Consider the following 25,951-nt stretch of genomic DNA (forward strand, 5'->3'; position numbering starts at 1 on the left):
GAATTCTTAAACTTTTCCCCCTCCTTCCTTCAATTTTTAGACCAGGGCTTTGATTTGCAAGTTGGGGGGGGGGGCGGTTGGGGAAAGAGGTGCTCTTATGCAACACAAACACTCTTCATTTCTGCTTTGGCTAGACTCAAAGCCAAGTTCTCTATCTGACTTTCTGGAATGACCAATAGCACTAAATGGGTAGGAGGTAGGCAGTCTGAACTGAGTCTTCTGTACCTCCAAGACGGTCAGCTTCTGCCAAGGGTGGTAGATGGGAAGGAACAATGAGAGTATGAAAAACTCTTTCAGAAAAATTTGTTCTCATTGTCCCTCTTCTCCTTCCAGGATGAAGAGTAGGTGAATGAGGGAAGCCATTGCTCGTGGGCCCTCCACCGCACCTTTTTCTGAAGGAAAACTGTTCAACTCTTCTGTTTTCTTGGAGCAGAGAAGCCAAATCCAGCTGGCTCTGCAGCTTCTGGCAGGTTAAAAAGTGTGCATTTCCACATGGTTTGCAGGGTCACACCAAATTCTACCTTTTTTTTTTAAACCTTCCTGCTGCTGATTCCTCTGAACACATCGGGGGGCTCTGAGCAGAACTCCAAGTTTATCTGCCAGTGTCTGGTGTTTGTGTGTCCCTTTTGTGTTGGGTTCTCCCCAGTAGGTTGCCTTGTCCTTGAGGGAGGAAGACTGCTAGTCTCCAGCTTCCTTTGAAACTTCCAGTTCCTCTACCCATAGCCTCTGCGAATCTGCTCACTCACCCCAACCACTTTGTTTTTCAAGTGCCTTGGGAATGAATTTTTCATCTTCAAACGAATATAATTATTTGGCTCTGTGTCCACTGCATAGGTGCAGCTAGGCAGCGTGGCTGTAGAAACTTTAGGCGAGCAGCCTTCACGATGCAGACCACAACGGCTCACTTCCTAATGACCTCCCTCGACAAAAACTAACAGCTCCCCAAACACATCTCCTTCGCACCTCTCTCAGAAAAGGCAATACGCAGGGTGGTCAGGAGTTCAAGTGCCCAGTGCCCTCCTCTTCAGCTGTAACCTCAGAAGGTCACTTCAGCACTCGAGCTTCCTTTTCCTCCTATGTAAAATGGGAACAGAAACTGAATCTACTTCATAGGGATGTTGTAAGGATGACGAGCTATCAAATGCAAACTATTGACACAGTTCAACGCTCAAGGTATACCAGCTGCGACTACTAGCAACTATTACTAGTAGTAACGACTAGTAGGTTGAGTCTCTCTTGGGACGCAGGGAGCCTGGCTGACCACCCTGAAAGGCGTCGCCCACCTTCCACGCCGCTTCAAGTCCCGCCGTCTGGGGGGGCCGGGGTCCGACCTGCCTCGGCGTGCAAGGGGCCTGGGTCCCACCGCGCTCGCTCAGGGCGGGTGGCCTGGTGGCAGCCCCGGCAAGGACACAGGTGCGGTCCCGGCCGCACCGAGGCCGTGAACGTGGCGAACGGAGGTCGGGGGTCGCCGAGTGCGCCAGGCGGGCGGGGGTCCGGTGGCGGCTCCAGAAGCCCGGCGGGCGAGGTCCGGTCCCTCCCGAGCGACGCCGCCTGGACCCCGACTCGCGGCCACGCCGGGCGCGCGCCCCGACGCCGGCCCCGCCCCCGGGAGCCCCGCCCCCTGGCGCCCCGGGCTGTCCGGAGCAAGCGGCCGCGCGAGGCGACCCGCCACGCGCCTCGTCACTGGAGCCGCTCCCGGCCGGGCCTCGGCGGCTGCTCTGGGAGGCCGCCGCGGGGGAGGCGGGGGCTGCGGGGCGCGACGCCGCCGGGCCGCCCCGCCCTGGGAGGCGCCCGAGCCCTCATCAAGTGACCAATATCCCTTCCAGGAGAACACGGTCCTTCTGAGGGAAGCGGGCTCCGGCGCGCAGCCCCGGCGCCAAACCGCCGTCATCTCCTTCCTGTGCCGGGTGATTCGTCTCCTCACCCACCCGAAAAAACATAGTCCGCCCCGCGCGCCTTTGTGGGGCAGTGCTCTTCCTCACACGGTGTGGCTCTCCCGGCCCGTAACCTTTGTCTTTCCCACTCCAAGTGCTCTGGGCCAAGAAGATAACTCAGCCCTGAGAGGGAACCTGAAGGGAGACGCTAGAGAGGGAGCAAGGGGAAAGCAGGGAGAGGCGAGCCTGGCGGAGGAACACAGAGGGCCGTGGGAGCAGTGCGCACGCGCGCCGACGGAACGAGTTCCGGTCTGGCCGGGGCCTGTCTCCTAAAAATAGCCCCGGTGTGGGGATCCGTGCGCGGATGTCCCGGCGAGTCCGGGGCTGAAGGAGGCGGCTCCGGGCGGCGCGGAGCGCGGGTGGCGGGCCCTGGCTGCGGCGTGTGCGCGCCCGCCCGCATTCGCCGGAGACCGGGTAAGGGCCGCGGGCGACAGGGCTCGGTCGGTGGGGTCGGTGGGGCCCGAGGGGCTGCGTCTCGGCGAGAGGACCGGGTGAGGGCTGGGGGGCGCCGGGGCGGGGGGCGGCGCCGCTCGGGAGGGGCGCCCGCGGGGCCCCCGGGACGGCGGCGCGGCGCCGCGTCCCGCTGGCAGAGGCCGGGGCGGAGGCGCGCTGCGGCGGGCCGGGTGGGGTGCGGGGAGGCGGCAGCAGTGGTCGCGTCGGGGTCGGCGCCTCCTGTGGAGGTGGGGGCGGGGTGCCCCGAGGGCGGGCCCGCGGGCTGAGGGGCGTCGCGGGCCGGCTGAGGGAGGCGCGGCGGCGCGGGCTGGGCGCTCGGAGTCTCCCGGGGCGCACGTCGCGTCTGGGGCTGGGGGGCGGTGGCGGACGTCGCCTCCTTGAAAGTTGAGGGAGTTCCCTGGGGGTCCGGAGGCTCTCTGTGGGGAAACGCCCGAGGGCCCTTTTCTTAATCTTGCCGTGGAGGCAGGGGTCTTCCCGAAGCGACTGACCCCTGCTGCAGGGGGCGTTTTGCGCTCTTGTTGGAAGAAGTTCCCTCACTTCTGTTTTGGAAGAAGGTTGGTCTAACGGAGCGGAACTCTCTGTGTGTGTTGGGGTGTGTGTGTGTGTGTCACTGGCCGGTTCGGTACTTGGGGCCAGAAGGTGGCCTGGGCTGGGGGCACCTTCGGGTGCGGACTCCCGACGGTGCAGGGAGACGTCGCGGGGAACAAGGGTCAGCATAGGGAACCGCTCGCTGCCCCCCGGACGTCCATCCAAAGTAGATCCCGGCTCGCAGGGAAGGTTTTCTGTGATGGAAACTTTGTCCTTCAATTCGATTCTGTCTGTCTTTGATCCATAAGGATCCCTTAGTAGGTGAGATAGTGTAAACAAGTTTGGAAATGTGAGCGTTTCTGAATCAGAAAAAACAAGTTGTTGTGTTCTCTCTCCCCCGCCCCCCTTAAAGTGTCACTGTAAAAATGTCCTCAGACCTGATGACTGATTGCTGAGATAAGAAGCGCGCATCCTGTCAGGATCCGATAGGGATCCATGTGTGGATTGAAGAGTCATAGCACAGTGTTAACCTGCATTTTAGTTTACAGTGAGATTGTGATTCTAATAAGTGTGCTTTTAAAACGGCCTGCTGTGGTGTGTTAAGAGTTACGTGTATTTTTAAGAAAAATATTGTCTGAAAATTGTCAAGTTTTAGTGCAGTATGTTTTCCATGTGTATTTTTTTTTTTAGTAAATGGAGAGAAGGTTCTCTAAAGCTGTAATTAGGTGTACATTACACAAGAGCACTTTTCCTTTAAGAATCCAGCTGTGTTGTTTTGGCAACTGCCAAGTACTCCAGTTGTCAGTTTTAAAATCTGTGTTACCTTGGCAGTACTTGTACAGTCTGTGGCAAAGGTAAACAAAATAGCTTAAAGATTTTTTTCTGCAAACACAGAAATGGCATTTATTTTAGTATGAATTTAAGAAATGAGGATAAAATAACTCTTGTTTATTATGACTTTTGTATGTGCATCTTTTGGTTTGGTTTATTTTTGAAGTTATAAGTCTTTACTCGTGTCTTTTCTTGTGAAGGGCAGCTTTTGTTTTAGGAAAAAAGTCAAAAGTGTCTTCACTAAAGTGGATGACAAATTTAGTTAGACTTTATATCAAACAATGAACACGTGTTATGTGTCTAGTTCTGTATGATGATGCACTAACCGATTCTGAAATCATTTTTAATTTTCAGTGAGCAGTGTAGTAAAGTGTAAAAAGTTGTGGTAATGGTGTTGCAATGAAAATACTGAAGAATTAAAACTGTGATTTAAGTATTTTGTAGACACAGTCTTTAATAAATCTGTTGAAAGAGTGCTTCCAATGAAAGTTTATTTACTAAAGCCATTGTGAGGTAGTAGTGATCTAAACACAATTATTTCATTTAATTCATCCTATTGTTATATATATAACTATGGTTTTATTCATCTTGGAGAAAAGATGATAAAATTATGTTTAACTCCTTAAATTACTTCCCATTGTTTTTTTTTTTCTCCCCACTAAATTGTTTAGAGTAATGAGTGATTGAGTGGTGGAGGGTGTTCAGTAGAAGGAACGTAGCTTTTTGGGGTTTAGAGGTAATAATTGTAATATCACTGTTAAATTAAAGCTTGAGAATGATCTATATTGTTAAGAGTTTTTAATGCTTCCTTAATGAGAGTACTTGTGACAAAGACCTTTGCTTTGGTAAATGGAACTGGAAATAATCTTTTCAAGATGAGCTATTTTGAATGGTGAGGCTTTATTTTTCAGGGCAGTTGCATTATTGCTTTGCATTTTATTTCTAGGATGCAGTGCAGTTTAATTTTATTAATATTCAAGCAGCAGTGTCATCGCTCATTGGTTATCAAGAGAGAAATATTGAAGTGTATTCTGAGAGTAGTTAAGTAATTATGAAAATATTTATTAGAATATGATTTTGAAGTTGAAATATTTCAATAAAGAGTTTTTTTAGTAGATGTGTTTTCTAATCTAGGAGAGAGAAACCATAAATTTGTTACTGGGAAATAGCATGCTTATCAGTCAGGTTTTGGAAAGCCATCTTTTTTCCTCTCCTTTTGCTGCTTTTATAAAGTCTAGCAAGAGGGATTTGTTGTAACACACAATGATGTTGGTCCTCGATTTTCTGTGGGCATTTTAAATTTTATATATTCTGTCTTGTAATCAGACCTTGCATGTATCTTTTTGCTTTGAAAGTTATACACTTGGAAGATATTAATATTACAAAGTCTAGCTGAAATTTTTCTTTTATTAGTGATGGAGCAATGAAAAATAATGTTTTGTGGATTGAATATGTTTAGCATTGCCTTTTTTTCTAGATTAGAAAGAAAATTTCTGAATATTCTTACTAAAGTGAGGAGTGGTCTTTCAGTGTGTAGTAATAAGACAACTATAAATATGGAAAATAAAGTCTATATTCTAGTTAGATAACTTCCTGCAAAAAACACTTTAACACATTGTGCTGATTTGCAAGTAAAGGAAGGCTGCTTGACTTTGTTGTCAGATCTTGGTTCTGATGCCAGCTCTACCACTGACAAAGATATGCGACATCTTCTGTAAAATGGGAAGGAATTATACCATCTGCCCCATAGAATTGTTAAAATTAAATGAATAGGTCCTAGGGGTTGCTTGAGGCTTAATGTACAAAATGTGTACAAAATGTATATTGCCTCATCTCCCTTCATCCCTTCCTTCCTATGAAGATTGTATAGGTGATCTGCCTCTTACATGTACCTTTGTGTTTGTTACCAAAAAGGAGTTCATATAATGCATAAATACAGGAGAATGCTCATATATTTGTTTGGGATAAAATATCCCAACATCTTAAATTCATTGTCATACATTAAATGTTTAGTTGGCTTATCTGCAATCATTGTTGGATTCTAACTTCCATGATCTCTGTGTATTAAAAAATCAAAGTAAAATGTGAGTATATTTCCTGACTTTCAATGAAACATATCTCTTAGTGATATCTGTGAGAGTCATCTTTAAAATATGGTATTTAAAATTTGAAATTATAAAAAATATTTTTACAACATACCTGGTTTAGTCACTAAGTCACATCTGACTCTTGCATCCTATGGGCTATATGTAGCCCGCCAGGCTCCTCTGTCCGTGGGATTTTCCAGGCAAGAATACTGGAGTGGGTTGCCATTTGCTTCTCCAGGGGATCTTTCCCACCCAGGGATCGAACCTGGGTCTCCTGCCTTGCAGGAAGATTCATTACTGACTGAGCCACTAGGGAAGCCTGGTGTATATATATGTAAAAAATAGCTTTTCTCTCGTGGGGTAATTATAATTTTTTATTCTTCATTTTATTTGTTCGGTGGAACTAAATTATTTTTGTATGCTTTATCTGTGTACTCTATGATAAATGGATGACTCCAGTTTATTATAATTGAGAGTGTAAGCCCATTTGTTAATAAGTCTCATGCATGGCATAGGATATGTGTTAACACATAATAAATACTACATTATATAGATGTTTGTCATTTGTTGATTTTAATAATTACTATTGGAATTGATACTTACTGAACTTAGTATTTTATTTAACATTGAATCATCTTGTTAATCACTTGAAATCATAAAATTAGCCGGTTTATGAGGTGGACTCTCAGATATTTGAACAATGGTGTAGGACAGCAGATAATTTACTACTTCATCAGTTTAATGATTGATGATGCTGAAAGCTAGAGGAATTGTTAACAAGGGTGCAAAAACATACTAGCTGATCTGATTTCTAATAACTATCAACCAAGGCACATCTTTTTATGGTTGTCTTGAGTCAGTACTAATTTTATTTTCCGCCTTATACAAATACAGAAACTTTAATTTATGAACTTAAATTCAGCAATCAATAAAGTTACATTGTTACATGTTTTGAGAAATGTTTTGGTAGTGGGTGGTAAATTTATACTGCATGAGCTGGACCTTTTTCAGCAGCTTATTTTTGTTGCCAGCAGCATCATTGTGGAGGTTGACTTGGATTACTTTGAGGTATGATTTGTCACCCTTGGAACAAAAGGATACTCTTCATGTAACCTAGTAAGAAAACTAATAACTGTTGGCTTATTAAAACAAGGTCTTTTGCATTGACTAATACTGTGTTTACTTGTCTTATTTTTTATCCCCACCCCTACCAATTTATCTTTTACATAAAGACTAGAATTATATTTCTTTTTTTTTTTTTTAGAATTATATTTCTAAAATTCAGATCTAAATGTTATACTTCTTTTAAGAAAAACTTCAAAGGCATATAAAATCAGTAAAGAGGTAGGTAGTAATGTAAGAGATAAGAGGTTGATCTCTAAAATCTGACTGCCTAAGTTTTAGAATACCCACTCTAGCACTTTTTGTTCTTTGGCAAGTTCTCAATCTTCTTGAAGCTCAGCGTATAAAACAGTGATTATAATATTATCTACTTTGCAGAGTTGTTGAGAGGATTGAATGAGATGTATATTATCAAGCTTTTAGCACAGTGCTTGGTACCTAAAAATGTAGTTTTTTTTTTCTTACTGTTACTATCATTACTACTACTGCTGTTGCCATTATTAATCATGGTTCACTTCATAATATATTCTATCCTATCTTTTCAGGCTTATTGTCAGCAACAAGCCTTCAGTTTCTATGACCCAGTTAAGGCCAGCTGTTTGCTCTTCCCTGAAAAGGCTATTATTTTCATGCTGATGTCTCCCACTTTTATTTTTCTGGTCCAGAATTTTCCTGATTTTGATACCCACTTGGAAATCTAGTTGGGATTTCAAACATAATGTTAGCTACATGACTAAAATATAGCTATTTATTCCTTTCTCCCAGCCTTCTTCCTCCCTCTTATGTTCATACCCTGATGTCTCTGCTGGCCTTCCCCGTCTGAGTAGGTGGCAGTACTCAAGCCAGAAACCTAAGATAACATTCTGGATTCCTTTCTTTTCTTTCAGATCCAGTCTATCCACACTTTCTGTTGTACCTTTGGAGTTTATCTTGCACTAATCCACTGCTCTTAGCCTTCATTGTGAAGTGAAAGTCACTCAGTTGTGTCCGACTCTTTGCAACCCCAATGGACTATGCAGTCTATGGAATTCTCCAGGCCAGAATACTGGAGTACATAGGTGTTCCCTTCTCCAGGGGATCTTCCCAACCCAGGAGTCGAACCCAGGTCTCCCACATTGCAGGTGAATTCTTTACCAGCTGAGCCACCAGGGAAGCCCTTCATTGCCGCCTCTTTATTTCACGGCATCATGATCTCTTACATGAATTACTGCAGTAGCCTCCTAACTGGGCATCTTGTTTCTTTTCCTGTTCCTCATAAGTTCTTTATTCACACCGCAACCCTAGGGACCATTTTAAGAGCCTCAATCTTGTCATTTTTCCTTAAACTTCCCATTCTGATCTTTCTTATTCTCATTGTCTTTTCCTTCATTGGAGGCCAGCCACTTGCACCTCTCAGAGTTTTTTAAACTCTTTACTTCCATTTTAGGGTCTTGTGCACTTTTTGTACCACCTGCTTGAGATGCTTTTCATAAGGCTGACCTGGCCGGACTCTTTGGAACTTGGCCCAAATCTCACTTCTTCACTCAGACCATCCTGTTTAATGTTGCAGTCCAGTAGTTACTCTCTCCCACATTTTGTTTATTTCCATTAAGAATATTTAGTATATTTGTAGGTATCTTGTTTGGTTATTGTGTAAGTATGATGTTTATTTCTGTTATCTGAATGTAGTATTTCTGTAGCTTGTTCATGTTTTTGCCAGGGATTGGAATGCTCCATTGTTCATATACCTACTGAAATACTTATCCTTTAAGTTATACCCCAGATATTATCTTGATACTGATTTTAATCTTTTTAGACAAATTTTACCTCCCTTGCTCTCAATGCAAACAATATTTGTAGAGTAAAATGCATTATTGAACATTTCAGTTCAGTTCAGTTGCTCAGTCATGTCCAACTCTGCGCCCCATGGACTGCAGCATGCCAGGCCTCCCTGTCCATCGCCACTCCTGGAGTTTACTCAAACTCATATTCGTTGAGTCGGTGATACCATCCAACCATCTCATCCTCTGTTGTCCCCTTCTCTTGCTGCCTTCAGTCTTTCCCAGCATCAGGGTCTTTTCCAGTGAGTCAGTTCTTTGCCTCAGGTGGCCAAAGTATTGGAGTTTCAGCATCAGCATCAGTCCTTCCAATGAATATTCAGGACTGATTTCCTTTAGGATGGACTGGTTGGATCTCCTTGCAGTCCAAAGGACTCTCAAGAGTCTTCTCCAACATCACAGTTCAAAAGCATCAATTCTTCTGTGCTCAGCTTTCTTTATAGTCCAACTCTCACATCCATATGTGACTACTGGAAAAACCATAGCCTTGACTAGACAGACTTTTGTTGGCAAAGTAATGTCTCTGGTTTTTAATATGCTGTGTAGGTTGGTCATAACTTTTCTTCCAAGGAGTAAGTGTCTTTTAATTTAATTTCATAGCTGTGGTCACCATCTGCAGTGATTTTGGAGCTCAGAAAAATAAAGTCTGTCACTGTTTCCCCATCTATTTGCATTGAAATGATGGGACCAGATACCATGATCTTAGTTTTCTGAATGTTGAGTTTTAAGCCAACTTTTTCACTCTCCTCTTGCACTTTCATTGAACATTTAAAATATTGTAGTTGACGTCACTCTCTTCTGCTAGGCTAAGTTCCTATGTCAGAGATACTGCTTTGGTCTTTTAGTATGTTCAATACACACCTGTCTGTCTTGCCACATAGTGAATGCTCAGTAAATGTTGAATTGAGTGAAAGTTGTCTGAACAACTAAGATGACCAACCCAAACCAAGTTTTCCAAATGAGACTTTAAAAATGATAAAAGTGCTTTCCAGATTATAAAATACTGGTTTGTGCATTTTTTTGTACATATTGACATGCATTCTGGGTTAAGATTAGAATCCCAGACTGTTGAGCATTTTCTGAGATTCCATCTTGCGAGAGTTTTTGTTCCCAGCATTAGGAACCTAACCACTGTTTGTAATGGTGAAGATCATTCTACATTCTAAACATGTGACTTACAAATGAGATTTTGAAATGTAACTTATTTGCATGTTGGGGACTACTTTGTCAAAATGTTTATTTTGGTGATGAAAACTTTTAATAGTGTTAAAGTGACGTGGATCATGAAGAAAAGGGAGAAAAGAATCTGGGAGTCAAAAGATTTTATTTTTCAGAAATGACTCAGTTTACCCAAAGTAATGTTTTGGTGTTGGCAGAAGGTTGTCGTTGTTTTAATGTTTTGTTTTGGGAAAACTTTAAATGTAAGTTATAAGACTAATACAGTGAGCTCATATACTTGTCACCTAGATTCATCAATTGTTAATATTTAGTATATTTGCCTTATGGTTCGCTGTATTTGCAGAGTGATTTCAAAGTCTGGAAACTGATATTATTTTATCTATAATTTGAAGCTCCTTCATTACATCTTATAGAGGATACCAAAGATTCAAGTGTATTCAGTTAAAATTAGAGGCGTATCTTTTGAGGCAGAACATCACAGATGCATACAAGGGATAGAAATGCTGCATTAATGTACATTGCTGACAAGGAAACCTCATATTAAACATCCAGCATACCATGTATTACGATGTAATAGCAGAAATCTACTCTCTAGATCTTCTTTTTCCTACTCTACCCTCCTCCTTTTCGTGTCATAATTATTGTTATTGTTGAGCCATTTGAGAGTAGGTCTCATACATCGTGATCCTTTACCCCTAAATGCTTCAGCAATGTTGCCTAAGAACAAAGAGATATTCTTACATAACCACAGTATGATGGATTCAAGAAATTTAATATTGATACAGTAGTTTATTATACAGTTCATGTTGGAGTCTCTTCAGTAGTGCCAGTAAGATTCTTTAATAGTTTTTTTTTTAACTCCTTTTTTATTTTATTTTAGTTGTCATATATCCTTTAACCTGAGACAGTCCTTGAACCTTTTCCCCCATGAAATCGTTAGTTTTGAGGAGTACAGTCTTTTGTTTTGTAGGATGTCCATTACTTTGGGTTTGTTGTGTTGCTTCTTCGTTGGTAGATTCAGGTTCTGCGTTTTTGGCAGGAATACCACATAAGCTTTGATGCGCTTTCCTTCAGTGCATCACTATCAGGAGGCAGTATCATGTCTGTCTGATCCCTTGTTGTTGATGTTTACTTGTATCACTAGTTTAAGGTTTGCCTACCAATTTTTTCTCCATATAAAAATTTTCATTTTCCTCCTTGTTATTATTGAATAATCTTTGGGGAGCTGCTTTGAGGCTGTGTTTTTGTTTTCCCTAAAATGTTCACATAATGGTTTTAACATTCATTAATGATTTTTGCCTGAATCAGTTATTGTACAGTGGTTCCAAAGTGGCGTTTTTTTACTGTTTCTTCTACATTTGTTACTTGGCCTTCTAGTAAGTTGTAAATTAGAGCTTTTCCTTCTCATTTGTTTATTTAATATCAATATAAATTCAGAGATTCTTTTTTTTTAAGTAGATTATTCTCTCATTACTTGTCAGTATTCACTTTGATGTTCCAAATTAACTCAGATTTGGTCAGTGGGAGCTCCTTCAAGTTAACTCATTGTTTTGACACATTCCTATCATTTTTGGAGCACTTCATTCCTTTTGAGACAAAAGATATTCCAGGTTCATTGTCTGCTTTTTCTGCTACTGTCCTAGAATCAGCCATTTCTTCAAGGAGTCCTGGTTTCTTTTCATTGGGTCAGAGTATTTAGAAATCAAGAACTGGACAGCAGGTAAGCTTGTTGACACTGGAATATCATTGTTTTGAGCCCTTTCAGCTGACCAAGTTAAGAAATTTTGAGTTTATGCAGATTGCTCAGGCAGTAGATTGTAATTTTTCTTTACATTCCTGAAACACTTTGCAACAGAATCACTTCTTTTGAAACTGTTAACCATTTAAGTGACTAATTTGTCCTGTAATTTTTCTGTTTAATTTTGTAACGGTTGGGTCTCATTTTCCAAAACTTATTTTAAACTTTGTGGAAATAGGAATTCTGTTTTGTATCTTTGTTTGTTCAGTGAATATGTTTCACAGTGCCTTGAGCATGATTGGTACCCATGTGTTGTTTATATTATAAATATAATAATGACTCAGTATTATTTTTATTAGTGTTATACCATAGTCAAATAATCTTGTGTTTTGTTAAAAGTTTTATGGAAACTTTTAAGTGAATTGATGATTCATTTGTTTTGTTTTTAATAATTCTGCTAACCTTGAAGTAGAAAGTTTTTCAGCTTTAAAACTTTAAAAACCTTATTCCTGAGACTAAAGTATGTAATTAAAGAACATCAAAATGACTAATCCTGGCATTGCTGTTTTGTAGTGTTCTTTAGCCTTTTCTGGGCTTCACTTTAATTATAAAATGAGATGATATCTAGATCCTTTTTAACTCTAGATTTTATGCTTTATATTTAATTAACATTGACTTGTTTATGAAAGTAAAATTAAGTGCTGCAAAGTATAGTGGAAAGAATATTGTGTTCCTGAGCCAGAGGTCATTGGGTTCTAATTCTTTGTAAGCATTGTGTTACTTTGGTAATTTATTTCATAGTTTGGTTTTCATTATCTTATTCAGTCCACAGGGCTACGTGATGAGGAATAAGAATGAACACTTTGCTGTGTGCTTGATGTGTGGAGTGCTGCAGGAGCACATAGAAGGCACAGTTTACCCAGTTTCAGGGAGATCCAACCAGTCCATCCTAAAGGAAGTCAGCCCTGAATATTCACTGGAAGGACTGATGCTGAAGCTGAAGCTCCAATACTTTGGCCACCTGATGCAAAGAGCGGACTCATTTGAAAAGACCCTGATGCTGGGAAAGATTGAGGGCAGGAGGAGAAGGGGACGACAGAGGATAAGATGGCTGGATGGCATCACAGACTGGATGGATATGAGTTTGAGCAAGCTCCAGGAGTTAGTGATGGCCAGGGAGGCCTGGCATGCTGCAGTCCATGGGGTCACAAAGCATTAGACATGACTGAGCAACTAAACTGAGGAAAATTTATCCCAGTGACTTCTTCAACTTAGGTTGAAGTCTAAAGGGTGAATAGGACTTAGCTTTGTGAAGAGAATGGGTAGAGTTTACCAGACCTGTAATAAAGACAAGAAATATGCTTAGGGAGCTTAGATTACTTGGAGAAACTCAAAGAGTACCTATGAATGAATCAAGCAGTGCCAGAGAGATGACACTGGAGAGATAAGTAGGGACCAGATTTGAAGAGCCCTTTAAGCTATGTTAAGGAATTTGTGGGGCTTTCCTGGTAGCTCAGATGGTAAAGAGTCTGCCTACAATGCGGGAGACCTATGTTCGATCACTGGGTCGGAAAGATCCCCTGGAGAGGGAAATGGCAACCCACACCAGTATTCTGGCCTGGAAAATCCCATGGAACGAGGAGCCTGGTAGTCTACAGTCCATGGGGTCGCAAAGAGTCGGACACGACTAAGCGAATTTGTATTGTATTTTAGGGAAAATCTTAGCATCTTAAGCCTGGCAGGAAATTAAAAGGTAATACTGATTGCTCTGTGTCAGCTTCTTTGGAGAGAGTTAAAGTTGGTAGGTAGGGAGAGTAATTGAGGAGGATATTCCAAAAAACTAGTTCAAAGGGCTAAGGTGGCCTGGACTATGGTAGTGGAATGAGGATTGAATAAATAGTTGGATTTGAGAAGATACATAGTAGGGGCTTTTGGAAGGTTAAAGAGTAAGAGTTTAGGGTGATTATGGCTTGGGCAGTTGACAGAATGAATGAGTTTACTGAAATAGGAAGCACAAGGGAGGATTAGGCTCTGGAGGAAGATGATGAATTTACTTGTGGTAGAGTGCTTAGGTGGATTAAGAGGGTATAGTCAGAGAGTGGGATGAATAATTTACTCTTAGAAGTGGAACAGTTCCTGTTAATGACAGTGTCTAAGGAGTTGGCCATGGAATGGGTATTTGAAGAGAAGTGGAAGTGAAGATATGTAATGGGCAGGGAAAGAGGAGCAATTGTCTATTTAAAAAAGCCTAAGTATGTGCTTGCCCTAAGGCAGAGTAACTCTGTTTTGATTATCTCAAGATTCTCAGTGTTTGCCCTTGGAAAATAAAAGTGAAATCCTTCAGATATTATGTTTTCAGTTGATGATGTTTGTCAGTTGTTGTGTCCAAATGTTTTTGACCCCATGGATTGCAGCACGCCAGGCTTTCCTGTCCTTCACCATCTCCCTGAGTTTGCTCAAACTCATGTCCATTGCGGAGACGGAAATGGCACCCCACTCCAGTCTCTTGCCTGGAAAATCCCATGGACAGAGGTGCCTGGTAGGCTGCAGTCCATGGGGTCGCGAAGAGTCGGACACGACTGAGTGACTTCACTTCCAATGCATTGGAGAAGGAAATGACAACCTACTCCAGTGTTCTTGACTGGAGAATCCAAGGGATGGCGTATCCTGGTTGGCTGCCATCAATGGGGTTGCAGAGTTGGACATAACAGAAGCAATTTAGCAGCAGTAGCAGCAGCATGTCCATTGAGTCAGTGATGCCATCCAGCCATTTCATCTTCTGTCTCCCCCTTCTTCTTCTGCCCTCAGTCTTTCCTAGCATCAAGGTCTTTCCCAGTGAGTCGACTTTTTGCATCAGGTGGCCAAAGTATTGGAGCTTTCAGCTTCCTCATCAGTCCTTCCAATGAATATTCAGGGTTGATTTCTTTTAGAATTGACTGGTTTGATCTCCTTGGTGTCCAAGGGACTCTCAAGAGCCTTCTCCAGCATCAGTTCTTTGGCACACAGCCTTCTTTATGGTTCAGCTCTCACATCCGTACATGGCTACTGCAAAGACCATAGCTTTGACTATATGAACTTCTGTTGGCAAAGTGATGTCTCTGCTTTTTAGTACACTGTCTAGGTTTGTCATAGCTTTTCTTCCAAGGAGCAAGCGTCTTTTAATTTTGTGGTTGCAGTTAAGATTTTCTTAAGTTAAACAAGCAAAAAAAGAAAAAAGCCCACAACATATAAACATATCTTTCTTAACAAAGCAGGCTGTTTAATTGCTCCAGGCTCATCTTGTATTTTACCTTTCCCAGTCCTGGAATCACCTTCTTTTCTGAAGAGCCTTGGCTCCTTTTATTGGAGGATGGCATTTAGAAACCAAGATCTGGGTAGCTAGGTGTGCTAATTGCCCCTGAGGTATCATTATTTCTATGCCTTCTCAGCAGAGCTAAGAAATATATGTATACTAACCCATACATTCACATCTACAGTTGTTTCCACTAAAATGTAGCATATGTGTCCCTAAAAATCACTGTGCTGTGCAGAGTTGTGTAGTAAACATCATGGGGTTTTTGGCATCAATGGATCTAGGAGAATGTACTCAAAAAGGCTTCCCTTGTGGCTCAGTGGTAAAGAATCTGCCTGCAGTGCAGGAGGGGTGGGTTCAATCCCTGGTTTGTGAAGATCCCTTGAAGGAGGAAATGGCAACCCGCTCTAGTATTCTTGCCTGGAAAATCCCGTGGACAGAGGAGCCTGGCAGGCTACAGTCCTTGGGATTGCAAAGAGTCAGACATACTAAAGCAACTGAAGACACACACACAGGAACCTAATAAACCTATTTAATAGCAGCCATGGTTTTAACTGTGGTTAAATACAGTTTTAATTGTATTAAATGGTTTAAGTAATCATAAAGAGTAAATATGCCTTTTTAGTATGGGAAAGACATGAAGTTTGCTAATGTAGATGAATTTTGGAAGGGTTGTGGCTTGTGAATTATTATGAAGTCATAGATAGTTACCTGAAATCAGATGAAACAACATTAGATGTGGATGGATGTGGCTCGTAACAGATGCTGTTATATTATGGACTGTGGTAGATCATTTTCATTTGAGTCAATTCTCCCTTGGGTGCCTTGCAAATTTATTCTTCATTTCTGTAATTTGTTTTCTAATTTTTTTAATTCAGTTACTTTTAACTTTCTTGTTTTTGTTTTTAGTTTTTCAATTGCTGTCTGAGTCAAAGTGGTTTTCATATCCTCAAATGCTTGTTTGAAGATATTAATCCAATTATTAATATAATAGTTCTTAATTACTAGGGATACTACATTAATAGAAAATATTTAATTCTGTTTGGAATACTGACTTAAAGATTTTTTTTTCTGCTTTGAGGTTGTTTTTGGTAGGGTTTTTCCCTCACATGATATGTCAAATTCTGTTCCCTGATTTTCTGGATTGCACTTTTCTTCTGTTCATTTTTATGGTAGTGGGTTTTTTTACGGTATTCCTAGTTTAATGGTGCCCTCTTCTGTCAGTATTGAATAGTCAGTAGTTTTTATTTGTCTGTTTTAATGGTTGAAGAGAAGGATTATGAGACTTACAATTCTATGATTCTTTTTGGTCTAGCAAGGCCTTAAAATTTCCCCTTTTTCTTTTTCAAAGGAACCATCCAGTTGCCAAAGGACACACCTCCTTTTTTTCTGTCTTCTCCTAGGGCATTGTGCTTCAAGGTTGTACCACTTTACATGGTGGAGCGCACTTTGAATGATACCTATTCGTTTAAATCACCAGAAGTGTGAACTTCCTTGCCTATATTCTGTGGTCTGATCTGCCCATTTCTCCAGTATTTTCCCAGATTTAGAGTGGGTTTAATATTTTTGTTGATTTTTGCAAGTGACCCTAAGGCCTGTTTGCTGGCACCAAGCCTTGTGGTTTTGTGGGGGTGGAGTGACAGTCTTAGAGGTCAAGCGTTGAAATTTGGTAGTTTTTATGTTTCTAATCATGGTTGTTTTGTTGTTGTTTTGGTCTTCAGGCTGGGCTGAAAGCTTGGCTTTGAGTAGAATTTCCTTTTCCTCATTTTTTTCATATGGTTTGTGTTGTGCTTAGTCGCTCAGTTGTGTCCAACTCTTTGCCACCCTGTGGTCTGCAGCCCACTAGGCTCCTCTGTCCGTGGATATTCTCCAGGCAAGAATACTGGAGTGGGTTGCCATGCCTTCCTCCGGGGGATCTTCCCAACCCAGGGATTGAACCCAGTCTCCCACATTGCAGGTGAATTCTTTACCGTCTGAGCCACCAGAGAATAGGGGGAATATTTTTAGTTACTTAGCTAATGCTTCCACCAGCATCCTCACTAAAGTGTCTGCTTTTGGGGGAGGCAGAGCAGGAATCTATTACTTACGCTATTGGTGCTACAGAGCTCTTAGTTATGAAAAGAAATGAGTAAGTCAATTTCCATTGCTGAGCTGGAGTCTTTAGGAAGTACCTTGTAGGAAAGATAAGCTAGTTTAAATATTCTTACTTCATTCTGCTGGCATACAAATGCAGGTTCTAGGTTATTACAGGAGTCTTTAGTACTTTTTTCTGTCAAGTTATTAATTCAAAGATTTATTTCTATAATGTATATTAGAAACACCTTGGTTTTATTATAATATGAATGAGTTATAGGCCTATATTCAACCTAAGACTTGGTACTTCTTTATTCTAATGACAGTATAATATAATACCTTTTTGAAAAAGATAATTTCTAAACTTGGAAATTGATCTGATAGATGTTGATTTCTTTGAAAGTTAAATTACTTGTATCTCTTCTCATTGTTTTTCTGCTCCTTTTCAGCCTTCTCAGTTTTATGATTTGAACTGTTGTTCTTTGATTACAATAAACTGTAGGTATTGTGTTATTTCTTAGTTGTACACTTTTATTGTGTTTAATAGGTTAGCACTGTGTTTATTGTAGCTAAAGTTAATTGGTTCTCTATCTTTTATACTTTATATCTCTGTCTTTTTAACATGAGAAGTTTAACCTAAAGTTGGAAGTTATTTATGTTTGGTTTCTAGAATTTAGTTGCTTAAAATATTTATTATATTTAAACATTTCTTTCCGTAGAATTAACAAGTTTTTGATCAGTGTTTTATGCTGTTGGAGGAGAAATTGACATGTTCTACTAGTCATCATGCATTTATTTTTAAAAATCTAGGCCAGAATTAAAAGGCGTGTTGACTTTAAACATCAGAAATCTTTCATAATATAAATCAAAACCTTTTACTATTAATGATGTGTTTTTGGAATTTCCCTCTGGCCTTTTTCATGGTATTTAAAGACAGTCAGTACTTACGCCCAGCTGTCTGTCTTTTGTACCTCATATATGAGCTTTCATTTCTTTTTTCATAGCTTCCATAAGTCATAAATAATGACTTTACAGGCATTTTATACAGTTTATTTTCCTTGCCCTAAGCCTTTTCTTCCTGGTAAATATGGTAGCCCGGAAGCAGTGTCCGTGGCTCTGTTCCCTTGTGGCTTCCTTTTGTATTTTTTTCATTTTCCATTGTCACTACTTTAACTATTGTTTCTGTATCGTTGATGCAGAAACATAAGCACATATAAGATATAGCTCTTTGCTTATAGTTGGTGATTGTGTAGAAAGGGTAAAACCCGGGTAAAACCCCATTTATTACTGTGCTACATTAATTAACATGTGATGTGTAAATCGTAGACACAGTGTGTAGATTAGGGAGTTCAGGGAAGGAAGAGTTTAGAAGTGACCAGGGGATGCTTCATGGGAGAATTGGTGTTTGAACTGGATGTCAAGCTTTATTGTCAGAAATGTAGAAAATATATTCCACAAAAGTTATTCCATATGTATTGAACCCAGTTTGGCTCAGAAGTTCAGTTCAGTTGCTCATTCCTGTCCAACTCTTTGTGAGCCCATGGACTGCAGCACACCAGGCTTCCCTGTCCATCACCAACTCCTGGAGCTTGCTCACTACTCCTGTTTATCATGTCAGTGATGCCATCCAACCATCTCATCCTCTGTCATCTCCTTCTCCTCCTGCCCTCAATCTTTCCCAGCATCAGGGTCTTATCCAGTGAGTCAGTTCTTCATATCAGGTGGCCAAAGTAGTGGAGTTTCAGCTTCAGCATCAGCCCTTCCAGTTAATATTCAGCACTGATTTCCTTTAGGATTGACTGGTTGGATCTCCTTGCAGTCTAAGGGACTCTCAAGAGTCTTCTCCAACACCACAGTTCAAAAGCATCAATTCTTTGGTGCTCAGCCTTCTTTATAGTCCAGCTCTCACATCTATACCTGACTACTGGAAAAACCATAGCTTTGACTAGGTGGACCTTTGTTGGCAAAATGGTGTCTCTGCTTTTTAATATGCTGTCTAGGTTGGCCATAACTTTTCTTCCAAGGAGCAAGGGTCTTTAATTTCATGGCTGCACTCACCATCTGCAGTAATTTTGGAGCCCAAAAAAATAAAGTCTGTTGCTGTTTCTAGTGTTTCCGCATTTTTTGCCATGAAGTGATGGGACCGGATGCCAAGAACTTTGTTTTTTGAATGTTGTTTTAAGCCAAACTTTTCATTCTCTTCTTTCACTTTCATCAAGAGGCTCTTTAGTTCCTCTTTGCTTTCTGCCATAAGGGTGCTGTCATCATATCTGAGGTTATTGATATTTCTCCCGGCAATCTTGATTCCAGTTTGTCCTTCCATCCAGCCCAGCTTTTCTCATGATGTACTTTGCATATAAGTCAAATAAGCAAGGTGACAATATACAGCCTTGACGTACTCCTTTCCAAATTTAGGACCAGTCTGTTGTTCCATGTTCAGTTCTAACTGTTGCTTCTTGACCTGCATACAGATTTCTCAGGAGGCAGGTCAGGTGGTCTTGGTATTTCCATCTCTTGAAGAATTTTCCACAGTTTGTTGTCATCCACAAGTCAAAGGCTTTGATATAGTCAATAAAATAGAAGTAGGTGTTTTTTTGGAACTCTCTTTTTCAATGATCCAATGGATGTTGGCAATTTGATCTCTTCCTCTGCCTTTTCTAAATCCAACTTGAACATCTAGAAGTTCACAGTTCGTGTACTATAGAAGCCTGGCTTGGAGAATTTTGAGCATTACTTTCCTAGCATGTGAGATGAGTGCAGTTGTGTGGTAGTTTGAACATTCTTTGGCATTGCCTTTCTTTGGGATTGGAATGAAAACTGACCTTTTCCAGTCCTGTGGCCACTGCTGAGTTTTCCAAATTTGCTGAAAAATTGAGTGCAGCACTTTCCCAGCATCATCTTTTAGGATTTAAAATAGCTCAACTGGAATTTCATCACCTCCACTAGTTTTGTTCGTAATGATGCTTCCTAAGGTCTACTTCACTTCACATTCCAGGATGCCTGGCTCTAGGTGAGTGATCACACCATTGTGGTTATCCAGGTCATGAAGATCTTTTTTGTATAGTTCTTCTGTGTACTATTCCCTTGTGGCTCAGCTGATAAAGAATCTGCCCGCAATGTGGGAGACCTGGGTTCAGTCCCTGGGTTTGGAAGATCCCCTGGAGAAGGGAAAAGCTACCCACTCCAGTATTCTGGCCTGGAGAATTGTATAGTCTATGGGGTTGCAAAGAGTTGGACACGACTGAGCGACTTTCGCTTTTGCATTCTGTGTACTCTTGCCACCTCTTCTTAATATCTTCTGCTTCTGTTAGGTACATACCATTTCTGTCCGTTATTGTGCCCATCTTTGTATGAAATGTTCCCTTGGGATCTCTAATTTTCTTAAAAAGATCTCTAGTCTTTCCCATTCTATTGTTTTCCTCTATTTCTTAGCACTCATCATTGAGGAAGGCTTTCTTATCTTTCCTTGCTATTCTTTGGGATTCTGCATTCAGATGGATATATCTTTCCTTTTCTCCTTTGCCTTTCGCTTCTCTTCTTTTCTCAGCTATTTATAAGGCCTCCTCAGACAACCATTTTGCCTTTTTGCATTTCTTTTTTTTGGGGATGGTCTTGATCACTGCCTCCTCTACAGTGTCACGAACCTCCATCCGTAGGTCTTCAGGCACTCTGTCAGATCTAATCCCTTGAATATATATTTCACTTTCACTTTCATTGTATTTCATTATACACTTTCACTGTACAGTCATAAGGGATTTGATTTAGGTCATACCTGAATGGTCTAGTGGTTTTCCCTATTTTCTTCAATTTAAGTCTGAATTTGGCAATAATGAGTTCGTGATCTGAGCCACAGTCATCTCCCTGTCTTGTTTTTGCTGACTTAATAGAGCTTCTCCATCTTTGGCTGCAAAGAATATAATCAGTCTGATTTCAGTATTGACTGTCTGGTGATGTCCATGTGTAGGGTCGTCTCTTGTGTTGTTGGAAGAGGGTGTATGATATGACCAGTGCGTTCTTTTGGCAAAACTCAGTTAGCCTTTGCTCTGCTTCATTCTGTACTCCAACCCCAATTTTGCCTGCTACTCCAGATATCTCTTGACTTCCTACTTTTGCCTTCCAGTCCCCTATGATGAAAAGGACATCTTTTTTTGGTGTTACTTCTAGAAGGTCTACAGATCTTCATAGAACTGTTCAACTGCAGCTTCTTCAGCATTACTGGTTGGGGCATAGACTTGGATTACTGTAATATTGAATGGTTTGCCTTGGAAACAAAGAGAGATCATTTTGTCTTTTGGCTCAGAAGTAGAAGACAGTAAACAAGGAAGAGAGCATGAGACCAGATTGCAGAGCACCTTGGATGTTGAGCAGGTTCAGCTTGGTTCTTCAGCTAAGTAAGAGCTGTTGAAAAGTCTTTTAAACTTGGAATGGACCAGGGCCTTCTTTAATATTAATATACCCATATAACAAGATAGGGAAGATGATATGTCTAATAAAGCTTGGTTCCTTAAAGAATAATGCTTAACAACACTTTGTTTAAAAAGGACAGTTCTAGCCTCATTCTTTGATTATTTGAAATAAATTCATGGGAATATATGCTTTTCAAGTAGAAGACATGTATAAAGATAGATATTCTTTTCTCCCTCTTCTCTGTATCTCACTTCTTGATTGTCTTTCCATGTCAGGCCAAATGCTGTGTTCTCCATAAAGAACTGATTCCTTCCAATTAGGAGGCTTTTCTTTTGAAATCCTCCATTAAAGTTTGGATCTGTCATTTTGTACCTACCATGTTTGATGTTATAATAAAGGCAGTAAATGTATACACACTGCATTGAAGGTTTTATGCTTGTGTCTTATTCTTGCATTTTCATGTTGATTTTAGTGAATATATAGTGATCTATTAAATTTCTGTCTTTAAAATGACCCTAGATTTTACCCTAGGATTTGGGCTGAACTGAGGTTTTGGACTGAACTTCTGCTGCTGGTCTGGATCAGTAATTCTGAACATTTTTTTCTGCTAGGAGATACAGTAGATGAAATTTTGACACATGCAATTCCATGGATCTGCTTAGCAGGGAAGTAAACTGTTACAGTGGTTTATAATTGCCACAGCTCTCCTAGGATATGTTGTCAGTGTTAGAAGTAGTAGATGCTGTACAGTTCTTAGGGCAGTAGCTGTAAGTCTTCCTAATTCTGTGCCACTTAGAAAAGTCACACCAGAATGCAAGCAGAGGAAATACTATCGGGATAATCTAAAGGCCCCCACCTCTCTATTTTAAGGCTCAAAGCGGCCCTTTAGCAATATCAAATTATTTGCAATGAAAATCCCAAGTTATAGTATTCATCTTTGAGAATAACTTTAGGGTGGTTTGTGTTCTTTCTTTTCCATTAGTGCAGGTATTTTTGTTGTTACTATTAGTTTTAAATAGATCGAACCCTCTTTTGATGTGGATTAGACTGGTAGTCTGGATTTTATGCCTGGATTCCATTTCATTTCTTAAGTTTTAGAGCTTGTCTTCCTAAAAAGACCTCTGAGGCATATTCCAATTCAAACTGTAGGAAATAAAGTGTTCAAATTTTTTCTAGATTCTGGCGAACATCCTTATTAATATGGACATCTGTTTGATACACTTCGGCAGCTTACCAGACTGTTTAACCAAAGTGATGTATATTTGGCCATTCATCATGTTAAGTGCCTAGTGTGAAATTTAAAAGTGTGTTTATTTTTAAGCTTGTTTTGTGGACAAAATATACTTTTTGTTATTGGGGTTCGAGTGGTTGAGGACTGTAAAAAATGATAAATTCCAGTAACTATATGCCTGACAAGCAATACTAGGAATGTTAGCCCTTAAGGTTGGGTTGAAGCATAGAACAGATGGAGCTTCAGCATTTGAGATGTAACATCCTCCACTTGGTGAAATATAGCAGTATCATAACATGTAATAAATGTTAATATTAAATATTAATATGAATGCTGTCAGTATGGTTGCTGATTATAGATTTGAGGGTGATAAATTATTTGGAGAATAAAATGGGAACTAGTAATTTATGTAAAATGCTTAGTCATTTGTGGCTTAACTTCAGATATATATATCATTATGGGGAAGATGTTAGATACCATAATGAAGCAAGATTATAGAAAATAAAATGCAAAGATACTGTGTAACAGTGGAAATGAACACATATATCCACACAAAAACTCATATACCATTGCTCATAGCAGCATTATTTATAATAGGTAAAAAGTGGAAACAACTCAGATGTCCGTCAGCTGATGAATGAATAAATAAAAGGTGGTGGGTTTGAGTACTGATGCATGCTATAACGAATGGATCTTGAAAACACTGTTAAGTGAAATAAGCTAGTCATGGAAGACCATAATATGGTTCAGTTTATATGAAATGTTCAGAATAGGCAATTCTAGAGAGACAAAAAGTTGATGCCTCACTGCAGGGCTTGGGATGTGGGGTGGGAATAGGGAGTGGAGAGTGACTGCTGAGAGATACAAGTTTCTTTTAAGGGTGATGAAAATGTTCTAGAATTACTGGTGATGGTTGCACATTCTTGTGAATATAAAAAACATTCAGGTGTATATACTTGAAATGTATGAATTCTATGGCATGTGAATTATATCTCGAAGCTATTTCCTTTTTTGTTTTTATTTTTAAACAGAGGCTGTGTGAAGAGACGTTTTGGAGTAAATGGGTACTTTGGGGGAAGCAGATGGAAGTGGAAGGGCATGGAGGAAGATGGGCATTTCTTGGCATCAGTATACTATCACATTTTAACGCAAATGATGCCTTCTCCATTTGCTGGCTAAGAATGTAACAGATTGTGTTTTAGTGGGCATTGTATAAGAACCCAGCTTTTTAACATTATACTGATGCTGGAATTGTGCATTATTCTACTTGGCAGGATTAGTCTTGCTTTTGTCTTATTTTTGTATTTTTTGTAGTATTAGGTTGAAATGCTTTCCTGTTTTCAAGGTGGTGCGTAATTGTGTTCTGCCCATCCATCCATTCTACACCCTGCTTTGCTGTTTTTGTTCACACTTGCTCTCATTTGTGTCATCTTTCTTACCTCCTGTATTTGGAAAGTCCCTAGTTTCCTGTGTGCTTGAAATCACTTTCTTCCTTCAATGCTTGCTTCTGTGAAATTAACAAAAAGGTACTGTTTCTTGTGGCTTAGTATCTTTTTATGTGTTTATAAATCTATCCTTTTAAGGCCTTAGTAGTATTTTTTTTTTCAATTCTAGCATTATATTAAATGATTCCAAATATATTCCAAGACGTCTCATTTGGCTTTTGCTGTGTACGGTGTTTGGGTTTCCCAGGTGGTGCTAGTGGTAAAGAACCCACCTGCTAATGCAGGAGACATAAGAGAGAAGGTTTCGATCCCTGGGCCAGGAAGATCACCTGGAGGAGGGTATGGTAACCCACTCCAGTATTTTTTTTTTTACCCCAGGTTTTTTTTTTTTTTTAATTAATTTATTTTAATTGGAGCATAATTACTTTACAATACTGTGGTGGTTTTGGCCATACATCGACATGAATCACCCACAGGTATACATGTGTCCCCCCATCCTTAACCCCCCTCCCACCTCCCTCCCCACCCCATCCTTCTGGGTTGTCCCAGAGCACCAGCTTTGAGTGCCCCGCTTCATGCATTGAACTTGCACTGGTCATCTGTTTTACATATGGTAATACACATGTTTCAATGCTGTTCTCTCAAATCATCCCACCCTCCCCTTCTCCCACATAGTCCAAACATCTGTTCTTTACATCTGTGTCTCTTTTGCTGCCTTGTGTATAGGATCATCACTACCGTCTTTCTAAATTCCATATATATGCATTAATATACTGTACTGGTATTTCTCTTTCTAACTTACTTCACTCTAATAGGCTCTAGTTTTCTCCACCTCATTAGAACTGACTCAAATGTGTTCTTTTTTATAGCTGATATGTATCACAACTTCCTTATCCATTCATCTGCCAATGGACATCTATCTAGGTTGCTTCCATGTCCTAGCTATTGTAAACAGTGCTGCAGTGAACACTGGGGTACATGTGTCTCTTTCAATTCTGCTTTCCTTGGAGTGTATGCCCAGCAGTGGGATTGCTGGGTCCTATGGCAGTTCTATTTCCAGTTTTTTAAGGAATCTCTACACTTAAAAAGTTTGCATTCCCACCAGCAGTGTAAGAGGGTTCCATTTTCTCCATACCTTCTCCAGAATTTGTTGTTTGTAGACTTTTTGATGATGGCCATTCTGACTGGTGTGAGCTGGCACCTCACTGTGGTTTTGATTTGCATTTCTCTGATACTGAGTGATGTTGAGCATCTTTTCATTGTGTTTGTTAGCCATCTGTATGTCTTCTTTGGAGAAATGTCTATTTAATTCTTTGGCCTACTTTTTGATTGTGTTGTTAGTTTTTCTGGTATTGAGCTGCATGAGCTGCTTGTATATTTTGGAGATTAATTCTTTGTCAGTTGCTTCATTTGCTATTATTTTCTCCCACTCTGAAGGCTGCCTTTTCACCTTGCTTATAGTTTCTTTGTTGTGCAAAAGCTTAATTAGGTCCTATTTGTTTATTTTTGCTTATATTTCCATTACTCTGGGGAATGGGTCATAGAGGATCTTGCTGTAATTTATGTCTTTTATGTTTTTGTGATTTATGTTTTTGTGGTTTCCTCCGTGTGTATGCTTATGTTTTTGTGATTTATGTGATTTATATTTTCCTCTACAAGTTTTGTAGTTTCTGGTCTTACACTTATCTTTAATCCATTTTGAGTTTAGTTTTGTGTATGGTGTTAGAAAATGTTCTAGTTTCATTCTTTTACAGGTGGTTGACAAGTTTTTGCAGCACCACTTGTTAAAGAGATTGTCTTTTTGATCCTTTGTC

At 40.4% G+C, this 25,951-nt stretch overlaps 1 protein-coding gene across 11 annotated transcripts in view; it reads left to right on the forward strand.

Moving 5' to 3' along the window:
* Positions 1-1,839: 1,839 nt before the first annotated feature.
* MEF2A (myocyte enhancer factor 2A) overlaps positions 1,840-25,951 on the forward strand; it is a 169,211-nt gene continuing 145,099 nt past the window's right edge. For 3 of the 11 annotated variants that reach the window (XM_044933090.2, XM_006052237.4, XM_044933091.2), the window contains exon 1: positions 1,852-2,348. The gene's annotated coding sequence lies outside the window, so the exon portion shown is untranslated. Of the gene's footprint in view, positions 2,349-2,745; positions 2,942-11,594; positions 11,672-25,951 lie in introns of those variants that run through there. The other 8 variants (XM_044933088.2, XM_044933094.2, XM_044933095.2 and 5 more) reach the window with 8 other exon arrangements.

This window comes from Bubalus bubalis, chromosome 20 (assembly GCF_019923935.1).
Source record: "Bubalus bubalis isolate 160015118507 breed Murrah chromosome 20, NDDB_SH_1, whole genome shotgun sequence".
Classification (NCBI taxonomy): Eukaryota; Metazoa; Chordata; class Mammalia; order Artiodactyla; family Bovidae; genus Bubalus; species Bubalus bubalis.